Genomic DNA, 16328 nt, shown 5'->3' on the forward strand with positions numbered 1-16328 from the left:
GAAAATACTGTACAGAGGGGTTACAATTACATGGGCAAGATATTGAGTACATTTCTTATCAAGCATTGTAGCCTCCTCCTTTGTTTCCCCTTCCCATCCCTTCCCATCCTCCCCCCCCTCTGCCCCCAACCCAATCCTCCTCCCTTCCCCCACCTCCCCCCTCTCCCCCCAAAGTTGTAAAGTTCGTTTTCGACATAACGGCTTGTACATCTCATTGTTGAGTCTTCTAGATAAATCTGCTTAAGTGAGCTTAGTTCCCCCAGTGTGAATGGTTTTAATAATGTTTGATCCTAGGCCAGTTGAGACATGTATGTCCTTTTCACAGTGCCTGGCTGGTGTTTCAGTATAGCACTAACTACTCTGCCTGCAATTATAGTTCTTGAAAAGGACAACTAAGCCAGGTGTTGGTGGTTCACACTTGTAATCCTAGCTAGTCAGGAGGCTGAGATCTGAGGATTGCGGTTCAAAGCTAGCCTAGGCAAGAAACACTGTGAGGCTCCAATCTTCAATTAACTACCAAAAATCTGGAAGTGGAGCTGTGGCTCAAGTGGTAGGATTTCAGCCTTGAACAAAACAGCTCAGGAACAGTGCCCAGACCCTGAGTTCAAGAAAACATAAAGAGTTGGGGGGTGGGGGATGGAGGGAGGGAGGGGACAAAGATCTGGGCATCAGTGATTCATACCTGTAACCCTAGCCAGAAAACCAGAATTGGAACTGTGTCTCAGTGATAGAAAGCTACTCTTGAGAGAAAAAGTTCAATGACAGCACCTAGGCCCTGAGTTTAAGCCCAAAAACTGACAATAAAAGAGAGGAAGGAAGGGGGAAAGGGAAGAAGAGACGGAGGGAGGGATAGGAAGGAAAGAACTATTTCCAAGTGCTGAGTGAAATAGAAGCTGCTAGGTATCTGAGAACCTACAGAGAGCCAGGAGCCAAACTTGAGTTCTTTAACCATTTGTCTGGCTGGTGCTGAATGCCAGATTCTCCTTATAGAGCCCCTGCTGTACTTTAGTTCAGGCCTACTGAATCCTCCTTGGGCTGGGCCCTGGGAAGGAAGTGCTAGCCTTTTCTTCCCTTGTGAAGACTAAGAAACTAAGGACATCAAGGACCTCTCCTGACGAGAAGAGGCAGAGATGGGTGTCCACTCCCTGGAGTCCGAGCCTTTCTGTGACATTCCTAAAATCTTCCAATCTGATCTTTCTCCTATCCCATGTTCTTGTGGTAGCCAGGAAAAATGTAAAAACAAACAAACAAAAATACCTACAACATCAGCACCCCAGGAAAAGGAAGGGCTGGTCTCTCCAGCCCAGTTGGCAGCCCTGGGCCAGCCAGAAAAGACTGTCAGCACCACGATTAATAGACTAAACAGCTTGTGGAGCAGCCTCCTCCTTCTTTCTCTTTCTCCCTCTCCTCTCTCTCTCTTTCTCCTTATTGCCTAGGGGAACCTTCAAAGACCATAGTCTAGATTGAGCTGCTATCTCCCCATTGTCCCCAGCAGCATTTAGCCACTTTCCTCAAACATACAGCCAGAGCACTAGTGGTTAAAGTTAATTCTGGCAGCAAGTCAGCCTATAAGGATGGGACATTTATCATGGCCAGGGGCCTCTGGTGACCTCAAAGGGGGCCAGTGAGGTGGGACAGGGAAGAGGTGGTAGTGGGACTTCTCTCATCTACCTTGCACCTTAGAAGGCTTCTCAGATCAAGGCCAGCCCAAGTAATGACAAATAAATACTGATTAACTAATAACTGCCGTATTTGAGAGAGGGATATTTCATTTGTTTTATCTTTATCCTATCTAATATCCATAGCCACCCCCACAAAGTATTTATTATTATTATTCTGCTTTTTTAAAATCCTCATTTCACTTATCAAGAAATAGGAGTCAGGAAGTGGTGCTGTAGCTCAAGTGGTAGAGTGCTAGCCTTGAGCTGAAGAGCTGAGGGACAGCGCCCAGGCCCAGAGTTCAAACCCCACCACCGACAAAAAAAAAAAAAAAAAGAAATAGGAGTCAGAGAGAGTAAGCCACTTGATTAGAGCCACACAGCTAAAAATGAAATTAATATGACCAATAAGAATACTATCTGAGCCAGGTGCTGGTAGTTGATGCTTGTAATCTTAGCAACTCAGGAGGCTTATACCTGAGGATCTTGGTTGAAGCCAGTGTGAGACTTATCTCCAATTAACCACTAAAATGCCTCAAATGCATCAGGAGCCCAAGTGGTAGAGTGCTAGTCCTGAATAAAACAGCTGAGGGACAGCACCCAGATCCTGTGTTCAAGCTCTAGTACTGGCACCAAAAAAAAAAAAGAAAAGAAAAAGATTTCTGACCATCCCCCAAGACAAATTCATAGTTTCTTGCCCCTTTGTCAGAACCTCCTTTGCTAGCAGCCAGGGAATAAACCTGGCATCCTGTGTGACACCCCAGGCCTGACCCAGATCCTTGGTGTATATTGACTTCCTACTAGGTGGCTTGAGCTCCTGGAGGGGCTGAGTATAAGGTCCACATGAAGGAAGAACAGCCAGTGTCTTTGATTTCTCTGGAAACAGAACCAAGATGTCATATATGTGTCATATGACAGTGACTCATGCCTATAGTTTGAGCTATTCAGGAGGCTGAGATTTGAGGATCATGGTTCAAAGCCAGAAAGTCTTATCTCCCACACACCAGTCAAAACCTGGAAATGAAGGTGTATTTCAAGAAGTACAGTACTAGTTTGAGGCAGAAAAGGCTAAAGGGAAATTTACACATGCATGTGTATCATACATGTGTATATACATGCATGTGCATATATGTAGATTGGGGGATATCAGGCCTGATAGCTCAACAAGAACTCATGTTGCATCATTAATCTGTAGATTGGAAACGCAGGTAGAATTTCTACTTTGCAGCTAAGTGACAGAATTTGGGTAACTTCAACTGCCTTCTGAAGTTTATCGAGTCATTGAGTAAAGGCCATTCCTTTTAGGAAAGGTAATCACTCTTCTTTACCCAAAGTTTAAAATTATTTGGACTTACCCATTTAAACTTTACCCATGTGATTAAAATGGTAATCACATCCAAAAGTATTTTCGTAGCAACATATACTGATGTTTGCTTCAAAAATGAGGTACTACAGTCTAGCAGAACTAATACGTTAAAATTCATCATCACTAGCCAGGTGTTGGTGGCACATGCCTGTAATTCTAGCTACTCAGGAAGCTTAGATATGAGGGCTCTGATTATCCCCATTTTACAGATATAGAAATAGAGACAAGCAAATTCAAATGACTTGTCTTTGATGTCACAAATTAGTATATGCCAGAGCTGGGTCTTTTATCCTGGTCTTTCCAATTTATCCTTTCCAATTTTATCCTGGCCTTTCCAATTTGCTCACCCTCAAATAATACTCCATTTGTGTGTGTAGCCTTTGTCATCCCCTGCCCTCACCCTCCTTGCTTTTTTTTTTTTTTTGCCAGTCTTCGGGCTTGAACTCAGCGCCTGAGCTCTGTCCCTGAGCCTCTCTTTGCTCAAGGCTAGCACTCTCCCACTTGAGCCACAGTGCCACTTCTGTTTATGTGGTTCTGAGGAATCGAACCCAGTGCTTTATGCATTCTAGGCAAGAATTCTACCACTAAGTCATATTCCCAGCCCCATACCCTCACATTCCTCTAGCATGGAATCAACAACACCCACAGGTATGATTAAGTACATGGCTCTATTTGGTGAGGAAACTGTGTTTGAGTCTCATCTTCACTACTGAAGTTGGAATGAAATGTTTGTGGGGCCAAGATTCAAGTTTTGTGATCTTGGCCCTGGGTGATCATTTTTTCTGTGTTCCAGTGGCCAAGGTAATCATTACCTATCTCTTGGGTCTGTTAGCAAGTTCACATAGCAAAAGGTGGGTTGGTTCCTGGGATATATAATCAGCAACCATTAAAGTCAGCTGTTTCATTGAGTAAAGATGGCAACCTACGGCTGGGTGTCTCATTCAGTGGTAAAGCCTATATTTATTTAGCATGGTGAGGAGGAAGAGGGAGGGGAAGAAAGAGGAGGAAGAACCAAGAGGAAGAAGGAGAAGAGGTGGAAGGTGGCTAGCCTCAAACCTATAATCCTAGCTACTCAAGTGGCTAAGATCTGAGGATGTGTTTCAAATCATCCAGGAAGGGAAGTCTGTGAAACTCTTACCTCTAATAAACTATTCAGGAAAAGCTGGAAATGGCACTGTGCCTCAAGTGGTAGAGCACTAACCTTGATTGAGCCCAAAGAGGTTCAGGGCCAGTGCTCAGGAACTGAGTGCAAATCCCATAACTGGCAAAAATAAATAAATAAATAAAACTGGAGGTAGAAGGAAAAGAGGCAGATTAGGTTGTGTTAGTCATATGTTTTGATGTTGTTGCCATAACAAAATACTTGACCCAAATAAGAGAGAAAGGATTTATTTTGCTCAGTGTCAAGAGATTTCAGGCAATCAGGACAAAGCAGAACAACTCATGGAAGCCAGGGAGCACTGGGAGGGATAAGAGGGAAAGAGAATGCCTGGACTGCAGGCTCCTTTGAATTCCATATGGAACACCAGCCTAAAGGATGGTGCCACCCACAAGCAGGAGGGATTTCTGCTTCAGTTAATCTGCTAGGGAAGGTCCCCCCTCCCCAGATTGGTGCTTGACTAATCAGCTGGGTGCATCTAAATCCAATTAAATTGATTCCAATTAAGTTCAACCTCAAGGTTAACCACCGCAGATATCAACTTCATTTGTTTGTATATTTACCTTCCTTGTTCTTTCAAAACTCACCTATCATATGTCATTCTGGAGGTTTTTTTTTCACTATTAGACTACATTGTATGTGTGTGTATGAGTGTATGCATGCATGCATGGACATGTGTTGATTCTGTGGCTTGAACTCAGGCTCCAAGACCTCTCCCTCAGCTTTTGTGTTTAGATAAGGTTGATGCCCTACCATTAGAGCTAGGCTTCCACTTCCGGCTTTTTGGTGGTTCATATGAGATAAGAGTCTCACCAGCCAGGCTATAATGGCTCACACTTGTAGCTGCTCATTAGGCTGAGATCTGAGGATTGAGGCTCAAAGCCAACCAGAGTAAGCCTCTTATCTCCAATTAACCACCAGCTGTTATTGAAAGTGGTAGAGCACTAGCCTTGAGGAAAAGTTGTTCAAGGCAACACCCAGACCCTGATTTCAAACCCCATGATTGACAAAAAACTAAAAACTCACTAGCTTTCCTACCTGAGCTGGCTTTGAACTCTGATCCATAGATCTTAGTCTCCTGTAGCTAGGATTATAGGTGTGAGTGAGCCACTGGCACCCAGCTTTCAGACTTTGAGATAATGGATGTTCCTAAAATCGCCAGAACTTTTTGCCTTTAATGGAGCCTGCAAGATGCAGAACAGGGTCAAAGCTGGGTGTGGAGTGGCTCTGCCCAGTGAAGAGGGTAGAGGGGAAAAAATAAAAGGTCAAAGACAGTTCAAAGAAAGGAACAAAAGAAACTGAATATATTAGTTATATACTTAGGGTTTCATTATGACATTTTCATATATGTTTATAATGTATTCTATTCCTTATTCTCTTCATCATGATGTAAAATAATTTGGACGTTTCATTGTTTTATTCTTATACATGCAAATAATATGTTTATTCTCTTTCTGTCAAAGTATATAGAATCATTTACAAAAACAGTGCAATGAAGTAGGTTAAAATTATTTTAGGAAGGAGAGTGAATGAGGGAGAATGATTGAGTGGGGCTGATGAAGTAAATTATATTATTGTATTGAAATATTACCATGAAGCCAGGCGCCAGTGGCTCACGCCTGTAATCCTAGCTACTCAGGAGGCTAAGACCTGAGGATCATGGTTCAAAGCCAGCATGGGCAGAAAAGCAAGAGCAGGAAAGTCCAAAGAGACTCTTATCTCCAATTAACCACCAGAAAACAGGAAGTGGTGCTGTGGCTCTAGTGGTAGAGTGCTCACCTTGAGCTGAAGAGCTCAGGGACAGCGCCCAGGCCCAGAGTTAAGCCACACAACTTACCACCCCCCAAAAAAAAATGTTATCATGAAACTACCTGCATAACTGATAGATGTTAGTAAAAATATTTGTTTTTTAAAAAGAACAGTTGATAGCCATACATAATGATACATAATGGTGAAACTACAAGTAGTTATATCCTAAAATAAATATATATATACTCTCATCAATTTTAAGTTGCACTGTACTAGAGTTCCTTGTAAGGTCAATTTGACAATAGAAATGTAAGTATCTATGTAGAAAGGAAGGGGTGTAATTATTTTTTGTGCAGATAAAATTATCTTTTTATTTGTGCAATCCTGGGCCTAAAACTCTGGGATAGTGTGTTATCCCCCGAGATTTTTACTCAAGGCTAGAGTTTTCCCACTTGGTTTTTTGATGGTTAATTGGAGGTAAGTCTCATATACTTCTTTGTCCAGACTGGCTTTCACTGTAGTACTCAGAAGTCAATGTTCTGAGAAACTCAGATTATAGGCAACAGCCACTGGTGCCCAAAGCTAACATTTTCTTTTATTTAGAAAATCACAAAACTCATTAAAAGTAATTATGGTCAATAACTGAATTCACTGAACTAACAGGGTATAATGTATGTATAAAAATAATGAACTTGCTGGGAAAGTGGCTCATTGGTAGAGCGCTTGCCTTGCATGCATGAGGCCCTGGGTTTGATTCCTCAGCACAACATAAGTAGGGGAAAAAAAAGCTGGAAGTGGTGCTGTGGCTCAAGTTGTAGAGTGCTAGCCTTGAGCTGAAGAGCTGAGGGACAGTGCCCAGGCCCACAGTTCAGGCCCCATGACCGGACCTCCCTCCAAAAATAATAATGAACTTTCCTTTGTGAGCAATGAACAATTTTAAAATAATGTAGGGAGTCAGTTCTGTTTATACTAGTATAAAAAATAAAACATTTTATGTAATCTCGAAAAATGAAAACTGCACTGTATAGCTAGTCTTCAAAGCACCCTGTTTTTACCTGATCCTTGCCTCCTTGCCTCTCAGTAATTTACTTTTATAGAAGGAAATTATTCTTTCCTTTATATTAGTATAGATACTCTCAATTTGAAGCTTATACTTATAAATATGCCCTATGATCTCCATTTTTATGAGGAATAGATCAGGTCCACAAAAGAGACATGAAGATCCCATACACTGGAGGACTGAATATCAGGCATGAACGTTTCCTATCCAGTCTTTCCAAATCATACTTTATCATCCAAAATCACAAGAAACCTTTAAGAGAGAAGCATGGAAACTCAGATATGAGGGAGGGAGACAGTAGATTTATTGCTGATTGATAAGGTCTGGGAAGACTAGTTAGAGGTCCCTTAGATATATAGCCTAGAGTTACTGAGTGGAACTTTTAGGACAAGAGGTAGGAATTCAAAACAAAGTAGGGTGTGCAAAGCAAGACAAAAACAGACTGGATTGAGGCAAGTGATAAAACGTCACCACAACTCAGACCTACCCTAAACTTCATTCCTCTACTCAAACCCATATTCACCCTGATTACAGCAATCCAGCATTTCTTGAAGGGCAATAGAGGTAATATACCATGCTCTGAGAAACTCCTTTAGGAGTTTCACTAGTTAGCTGAAGAAATTAATGAAGAAGCCGGGCGCTGGTGGCTCACGCCTGTAATCCTAGCTACTCAGGAGGCTGAGATCTGAGGATCGCGGTTCAAAGCCAGCCCGGGCAGGAGAGACCGTGAGACTCCTATCTCCAATAAACCACCAGAAAACCGGAAGTGGCGCTGTAGCTCAAGTGGTAGAGCACTCGCCTTGAGCTGAAGAGCTGAGGGACAGCGCCCAGGCCCGGAGTTCAAGCCCCATGACCGACAAAAAAAAAAAAAAAAAAAAAAAAAGAAATTAATGAAGAAAAGGCAAGTAGAACACAGCAAATTCAAACAGACAGTGCCAAAGGTCTGAGTTCAAGCAACAGGACCAATAGCAACAAACACATTAAAGGAAAGTCAAAATTCAGAAACAACCAACCAAAAATGCTTTATTGTTTTGTTGATGGAATTTGGTAGTTTCTGGGAAATTAATTAATAGATTAATTTTGAGAAATCTAATGACACAAGCATTGTGTTTTATATCTACCTAACAGTCATACCGTTTCATTCCAGTGTATACATTTGAGCAGTGGAAAATGATCCAAGAATCAATTTAGTGGCTGTGACTCTCTTTACAGTGAGAGGGTAGTTATTCCAAAATTTAAGGCAAAACAGAGACATAGTTTACATTCAGCAGAACATATGTGTTAAACAAAAATAAAAAATGAAAACAACAATCTCATAACCTCAATTACATTATTAGAACAAAGAACTAAAATGCCAACTCATTTAATACTCCCCAAACATTTCCTTTCTCTGTTTGGTCTTGGAATTTTTCAGGAAGCAAACTGATTTTTCAAGAAGAAACTCAACTTACAGTTGGGAGAGGAAGGTCCCCATGCATCTAAGCAAGCCTAGGGTCAAGCATTGGTCCAAGCTCTGCAAGGAGCCTACTTCCTCAAGGATGGCTCATCACTTTGTGGGAATTATAATCTCAATTGCACCTAGATACTTTGAGAGAGAGAGAGAGAGAGAGAGAGAGAGAGAGAGAGAGAGAGAGAGAGAGAGAGAGAGAGAGAGAGTGTGTGTAGATCCTTCTGCATGTGGGCCTCCCCACCCATGATTGGTGTTTTCCATTTATAAATTGTGGTTCCTGGCCCTTTGCATTGCTGTTGGAAGTGCTCTGAAGTGCAGTTTTGCATTCAGTAGGTGAAAGCCCCAAGGCAGGCACTCAGCCTCTCTTCAGTGGACTTTGGGAGTTGTAACTGTAAGGGATCTCAAGCTACAGATCCAATGTCAGGCACTAACTGCAAGTTGGGCACAGGACCCGGTGGTTCTACCTTGCAGGTGTTCCTCCAGTCTGGGGTTGATGATTTGTTTGGGAGTCATGAACTTGTGCTGCCATTAGCCTGTGTGCTTCTAGACACCAGAATCTGGCTTCTGAAGCTCCAAGAGCAATTTGGGTGTTTCTCCAGACGAGGAGACCCTGGAACTTTATGTTTATTATTTATTATGACCTAGAGATTTTGTTGTTAACCCATGTGACTTTAATTCACTTTGCCCTGCTGTAACATGAGCATGGTAACAATTGCAGTAAAATTGTAAAGTGTGTGCCTTGAATCTTCTTATATTGCAGTTCTATTTTGGGGTTCTGTGTTGTTTATCTGAGAGGCATTTTTACTCTGCTTCTGTTTGTTAGCCTTCTTAGCACTTCTGGCTTGTTTACTCATGTTTGTACGTAACCTTGTTTTTAGAGAAAGGTCTACATGGGATATTGGAGTAGTGTGTGCTGGTCCTGTAGTTTCAGGAATGAAGCCTAGCAAGGGGTACCCTACAAATAGAAATCTCCCTCCTAAAGAACAGAGGCAGAAAAGCACAGGAAGGTGAAGATGTTTTTAGCTTTCCTTCCCCTAAGCAATAATTGTTCTACTTCTTGAAGCAATCACTTGATGCTTTTGAAAGGAGCAATCACTTGCCGCTTTTGAAAGGTTTAGACCAACTTTCAGGAGGGAAGGTGAGCTGAGCTGAGGAATAAGCCAGAGCATAGTTATCAGAGGGTACAGGAGGGTATGGTTTAGGGTAGAAGGAAAACTATCACAACTGAAAGTATCGGTCTAGGTACCAATCCCTAATCCAATTCTCAATGATTTATTCAGCTTCTTTCCACAATTATTTATAGTATGTGATCTGTCATACTTATCTTCAGTGCCCCATCTGTGGATTTGCTGATGCTAGCTCTAACATGTTGGTACTTCCTGGCAGTTCAGAGAGTTGAAGAGACCTTTGGCCTTCTAAGAAAATTGTAGAAGAAACCTTGAGAAAATATATATTGCTCAAGGTTGTATGCTTTGTAGATGTTGTATATCCTGAAGATTTAGCTAGTATTACCCATTTGCCACAATCTTCTTAAAAAAGTAATAATTGACTTAGGAAATTCCTTTTGGAAATTGAAGTTAATAAGGCATAAACATTCCTTAAAATACCTTATAGGAACATGTTGGTCCTATTTTTGTGCACTTCTTATGGCATTTGCAACTTTAAAATGTTACTAACATGGATATTCTCTACTTTCTGTTTTTTTTGTTTTTTGGGTTTTTTTTGTTGGGGGGGGGGGTTGGTCGTGGGGCCTGAACTCTGGGCCTGGGTGCTGTCCCTCAGCTCTTCAGCTCAAGGCTAGCATTCTACCACTTGAGCCACAGCGCCACTTCCAGCTTTTTTCTTTTTGCTTATGTGGTGCTGAGGAATCTAGCCCAGGGCCTCATGCATGCAAGGCAAGCGCTCTACACTGAGCCATCTTCCCAGCTCCTCTACTTTTTGTTGTTGATAAATTACAATTTCTCCAAAAGAATAATGAGCATATTTTACACCACTTAAAATGAGAGAGTGCCTAAAAATATATTCCAAGACAATTGATAAACTATAATTAAAATACAATGCCCTCTTTTTGTGTGCTAGTCCCAGTTCTTGAGATCAAGGTCTAAACACTATGAACTTCTTTTGCTCAAGGGTAATGTTTACCACTTAAGCCACATCTCTACTCCCAGCTATAATTGGTAGTAATATGTCTAATAAAATAATCTGAAATAGAAATTTTTTAATGAATATAAATTAAAGGTTTATTACAAAATGCAAAATGTTAATTTCTCATTGTCAGTGATTCAAGAAAACAAAGTCATGGGGGCTGGGAAGGTGGCTCAGTGGTAGAGCGCTTGCCTTGCATGCCAGAGGCCCTGGGTTCGATTCCTCAGCACCACATATGTAAAAAGAAAAAAGCCGGAAGTGGCGCTGTGGCTCAAGTGGTAGAGTGTTTGCCTTGAGCTGAAGAGCTGAGGGACAGCACCCAGGCCCAGAGTTCAGGCCCCACGACCGGACCCAAAAAAAAAAAAAAAAAAAAAGAAAAAAAAAACAAAGTCATGACCCCTGGATGCAGCTGGGGCCAGTAGAGACCAGTGTGCAGGCTGGGAGTCAGAAGCCAAGCTTAAGAACGAGCTGACAGACACTGATTCACAACCTCTAGTAGGTGGGTGTTCTCCAGGGTAGCTGCTACTCGCTCCTTATCTGCAAGCTGTTTGTTCACTGCATGCTCCAAGGCCTGGGTTCCTGGGGTAATGTGCACATCCATCTTGAAACGCTGGGGAAGGGATCGCAGAAGCTTGACTTTGATAGACAAACCAATAAGGGTGGCCATGCTGCAGTGCAGAATGGTGGGCGTGAAGGCCACAGGCCACTGTGCTCTCAGGGTCTCTGACCTGAACCCAAACTTGCTCTACTACGTTCAACTCCTCTAGGGTCAGGGGATGCCTTGGGTCATTGATGGAGCGAATAAGATCGAAGATCTCTGGTGCGTCAATTCTGTCGGGAACCTCCTCGTCCTTCTCCCCTGCAGTCACGGGCCGCTCCCCAGAGCGCTCATAGATGAGGGGGTTTGCATTCTCCAGCAGGCCACGGCCACCGCCTACCATCCAGCAACTGCGGCCAACCTGAAATAGAAATTTTTTAATGTTTAAGGAGTGATCTTCAGTCACTTATGTTTATGATGATAGTCCAAATCCCAAAAGAAAAAAAATGCCCACCCTGAAATATATTTCACTCCCGGTCTCAAGCATTGTGAATATAGACACATTGCCAATAATTAAATCTTTTAAAGTTTTTTAAAGTATGAAAGCATTCAGGTGATGCGGACAAAACCAGTAGTAAGATACAAATGTTGCTTTAAAATGATTCATATTGTCTTTCCTAAAACATCCTCACTGAAATCTGCAGAGTAGATTCTCATTCTTGGCAAATATCACCGTAAAGTTCATTTTTTTTTCACCAATAGAGAATTCAACATAATTATCTCTAATTTTATTACCAAACATTTATATAGGTGATCAAGGACTTTGTAGGTCTATGTGTTTCTGTGTTCTCTCACACAGAGCAATTATGTATGGTCAGTAAGATGGTGTTTCAGATTTTACTTCCTTTTTTTTTTCCTTTTTTATTGTCAAGGTGATTTGCAGAGGGGTGGCAGTTACATAAGTAAGGTAATGAGTACATTTCTTTTCAAACTTGTTCTTCCTTCCCTCAATTTTCTTTTACTTTCCCTCCCCTACAACCCAGTTCATGTTATTTTAGATTAGCAAATTTCCATTCTAAGTAATTGTGTAAAAAAAAAAAAACCAGAACTGTGGATAATAGCAATTCCTATGTGATAAACCAACAAGTATAAGCAAAAGTTCACAGCTATTTAATTCATTATATTTAACTTTTATGAATCTAAAATTTGGGGTGTCCTCAGCTTAGTATTTAGTGTTAATGTTATTTAAGTAACATAGAAAACTTTAATATTCTGTGTCCTTTGCTGAGGGTTGTTGGTTGGATTGTGTCACTCCTATGAGCAGTATTTTATGTTGCATCTTTATTAGGCCCTGTATCTCCAGCAGGATGGCCAAGGTTCTTTTTTGGGGGGGGGGGCGATTGTGGGGCCTAAACTCTGGGCCTGAGCGCTGTCCCTCAGCTCTTCAGCTCCAGGCTACCGCTCTACCACTTGAGCCACAGTGCCACTTCCAGCTTTTTTCTTTTTCTTTTTTTTTTTTTTTGAGACTAGAATTCTGTTTTATTTAAAGATAGGATTTTAAAGGATTGGGACTTCTGGGTGTGTTTTTTTTTTCTTTCTTTCTTTTTAACTGTAAAATGGGGTCAAAGTTAGTTTCATATTGAGCTGGAAGATTTTCCTCCTATGAACCTAATGCAGGCTGAGTTCTCTGTTACCTCCTGACCAAGCAATTCTGATGTGGTTGCTGTTCCATGGCTTCATAGAAGGACGTGTATGCATGCATGCATGTATGTATGTATGCATGTATGTATGCATGTACGTATGTATGTATATGTATTTATTTTTGTGCCAGTCCTGGGCTGAAACTCATGCACTGTCCCTGAGCTTTTTTGCTCAAGGCTAGTACCACTTGAGCCACAGCACCACTCCCAGCTGTGTGTGTGTATGTGTGTGTGTGTGATTAATTGGAGATATGAGTCTGAGTTTTCTACCCAGGCTGACTTTGAACTGAAATCTTCAGATCTCAGTCTCCTAAGTAGCTAGGATTATAGGCCTGAACCATAGGCTCCTGGCTTTACTTTTTTTTTTTTTAAATCTACAAATGGGGTGACATTTTTGTTCTTTGTCTACAAACATTTCCTCTTTCTGCCTATGTTTACAACATGTGTCTCATCGAAGGCCTGCTACCTGGAGTTGTCCTATAGACATGCTATGTTACAATCCCTTGTATCCTATTTCACAACCATTAGAGGATGCCCCAAACCACAAACGGAACTGAGCCTTGAAGGACCAATGGTTTTCCTATCCGTGTACACCTAGGATAATGTTTCGTTTCTAAACTAGACACAATAAGGGATTGGCAAAAACAACAATCACAACAACATACTGTAAGAAGTTAGTTAATTTTTGGAATCCTCCACTTAGTATTTTCAGACTGCATTTGCTTGTAGAAGCCAAGAAATGAGGTCATGTGCTCTAGGGGCTGCTTCCAGCCAATAGCTGACCATTAAAACATTCTTCCAGTTCCTTCCATTTTCATCCCCAAATTGAAAGCAATGGTAAACAGCCTCAGGTAGTTGACCACATTTTCCTTTGCTCTGCTTATTGAATCAGATGAAAGCAGTTGGGGAATCTCTAAATTCAATAGAGTATTAGAAGGAAGAGTGACAGCTAGGAACTTCTCACTGATGAGTAACAGACAGACCAATTTCACTCGTAAGTCTTCATTCACAACATCCACCAGATCTTGTAGCCAATGCAACTTCATCTACAAACTGCTGGCCCATGATAGGTGCTGTTGCAGTTTGAATGTGCAGTGGAAACTTAAATCCCCAAATGGTTTCATGCTCATTATTAAAGAGCTTGAAGTTGTGAGTTCAAGCTCTTTCTCTCTCATTGCCCCTTCCTCTTCTGCTTTCTGCTATGAGATGATGCAGCATGAAGGGCCCCTCTATCTTGCATTTCCCAGCTTAACTCCACAGCTGGTCTTCAAAACCCCAGGGCCTGCTTCCAATCCGGGCTTTGACAGCATAAGCCGTTGACAGGCTGAAGGCCTTGTCATTGCTCCCTTTCCACTTTGGACATGTTACTTCTCCAGGACTTGAAATGTGCAACTTAGAATCTCTTTCCAAGCAGTATGGAGGTTCCTCAAAAGACTTCAAATAGAACTCCCCTATGACCCAGCAATCCCACTTTTGGGCATTTACCCTAATGCTTACAAAAAAGACCACACTAAAGCTACCAGCACAACTATGTTTATTCCAGCATTATTTACCATAGCTAAGATATGGAACCAACCCAGATGCCCCTCAGTAGATGAATGGATCAAGAAAATGTGGTATATATACACAATGGAATTCTATGCCTCCATCAGAAAGAATGACATTGCCCCATTTGTTAGGAAATGGAAAGGCTTGGAAAAAATTATATTAAGTGAAGTAAGCCAGGCCCAAAGAAACATAGGTCCCATGGTTTCCCTTATTTGCAATATCTAGTATAGGTATGAGTCAAGCGGAAAAGGTCAGATAATGTGATGTTAGGAAAACGAACCCTTAAATATGTATTTTAATGTTTTCGTTTCTTTAATGCATGGGTTTCTAAAGCATTTATAAGATTATTTCTTTGCTGCTTTGTATGTCCCTCCCCCACAGTGTCACCCCCGCTTTCACTATATTTGATGTCAGTATAACATGTGGAGGAGATGGGGACAAACAAGTCGTTTAAGGATTCAGGTGGACCTGTTGCAACAATGAGAAGTACAAAATGTCATGTCAAAGCAAGCTTTACAATGTCGGTGTGGGGAGGGAGGGGGGTATGATTGGGTGGGGGGGAGGGGGGAGGCTGGGAAGGGAGGTGAAGGGTAAACAAAGGAGGAGGCTGCAATGCTTGGTAAGAAATGTATGCATTATCCTGCCCATGTAATTGTAACTCCTCTGTACAGTATGTTCACAAATAAAATAAAATTAAATTAAAAAAAAAAAAAAGAATCTCTTTCCAAATAGGGAGCATCCTCAGTGCTGATAAGTAGTTTGCAGGGTCCCTAAGACTGTTCACTTCAGCAGGACCGAGGCTCTGGCAGTCAGTGGCACTTACCCCAGGCCCTTCTGCAATACCCACATGACAAACATACAACCAGTCTAATGGAACTGTAGACTGTCAGGGAAGCTATCCCAGGGAGGTGTCACACCTTGGAATCCACCACAAAGTCCAACAGGAGGTGCTGGAGGAAGCACTGCTTTCTGGAGACTACATCCCACTGCCCGCTGCAGAAATCAGGGTACTGGGGAGTGCGCGCGGCCTTTTGGGCCGGGAGGTGAGGCGAGGCCGGGGCTGGGCGGGGCTGGGCGGGGCGCCGCATGCACTGCACTCTAGGTCCCGGAGTTCTCTGAGTTCTCTGTGGCCAGGCCCCCCGCATCCAGCTGCCGGTGGCCGGGGTCGCCCCAGCTTTTTTCTTTTTGCTTATGTGGTGCTGAGGAATCAAACCCAGGGCCTCATGCATGCAAGGCAAGTGCTCTACCACTGAGCCACCTTCCTAGCCCCCAAGGTTCTTAATTTGACTGTTTAGGAAAGTGAGAATTAGGAGCTTCTCAAACCTGTGTTTGCATCATCTTTACTGGTGTCAAGCAGGTTCAATGGCAAATAGCAAGTCATTGCACAAGGGTGCTCTGAGTATTTCGATACAGGGAATTAGGCCATTTGGCAACCATTATTGGAACACTATAACATTAGAAAAACGAATTGTATATATTTTTCCGGTATAACTCTGGGTGAGAAAAATTAAGTTATTACATACATGCATTCCATGGTGTCTAAGTATGTATGAGGTAGAGCACAAATGGTCACTGGAGTCCTAAGATGGATACCTGTGCATTAATAGATTAATAGCTCATGTGTCCCTAAGTGTATTTCAGTAATAACTAGTTTTAGTAAAAATGTGATATAATTTTTTTTGGTTTCAATTATTCAATTATTTTGTGGGAACATTAGTTTTTATGAATTCTACATGTATATTAAACATAGACATGAATTGCTTTTATACTATACCAACTAATGGACTGTGGATTTGTCTTTAGTGTTCAATGCTTTACTTCACACTTGAAACAATCTTCCCTTATAAGAAGGCTTTATGCTTTTCCAGCTTATGTATAATGGTTTGAGCAGGAAAATCTGGGGCAAAATCACACAGGTTTTTTCCTGACTCTGTAATTTGGCTTATCTTCCAGCC

General features: G+C 41.8%; 1 pseudogene; it reads right to left on the reverse strand.

Moving 5' to 3' along the window:
* Positions 1 to 11044: 11044 nt before the first annotated feature.
* On the reverse strand, positions 11045 to 11528 carry LOC138811673 (cytosolic iron-sulfur assembly component 2B pseudogene; annotated as a pseudogene).
* Positions 11529 to 16328: the final 4800 nt, after the last annotated feature.

The sequence above is a fragment of the Dipodomys merriami genome, unplaced genomic scaffold, assembly GCF_024711535.1.
Source record: "Dipodomys merriami isolate MVZ:Mamm:240054 unplaced genomic scaffold, mDipMer1.0.p SCAF_547, whole genome shotgun sequence".
Classification (NCBI taxonomy): domain Eukaryota; kingdom Metazoa; phylum Chordata; class Mammalia; order Rodentia; family Heteromyidae; genus Dipodomys; species Dipodomys merriami.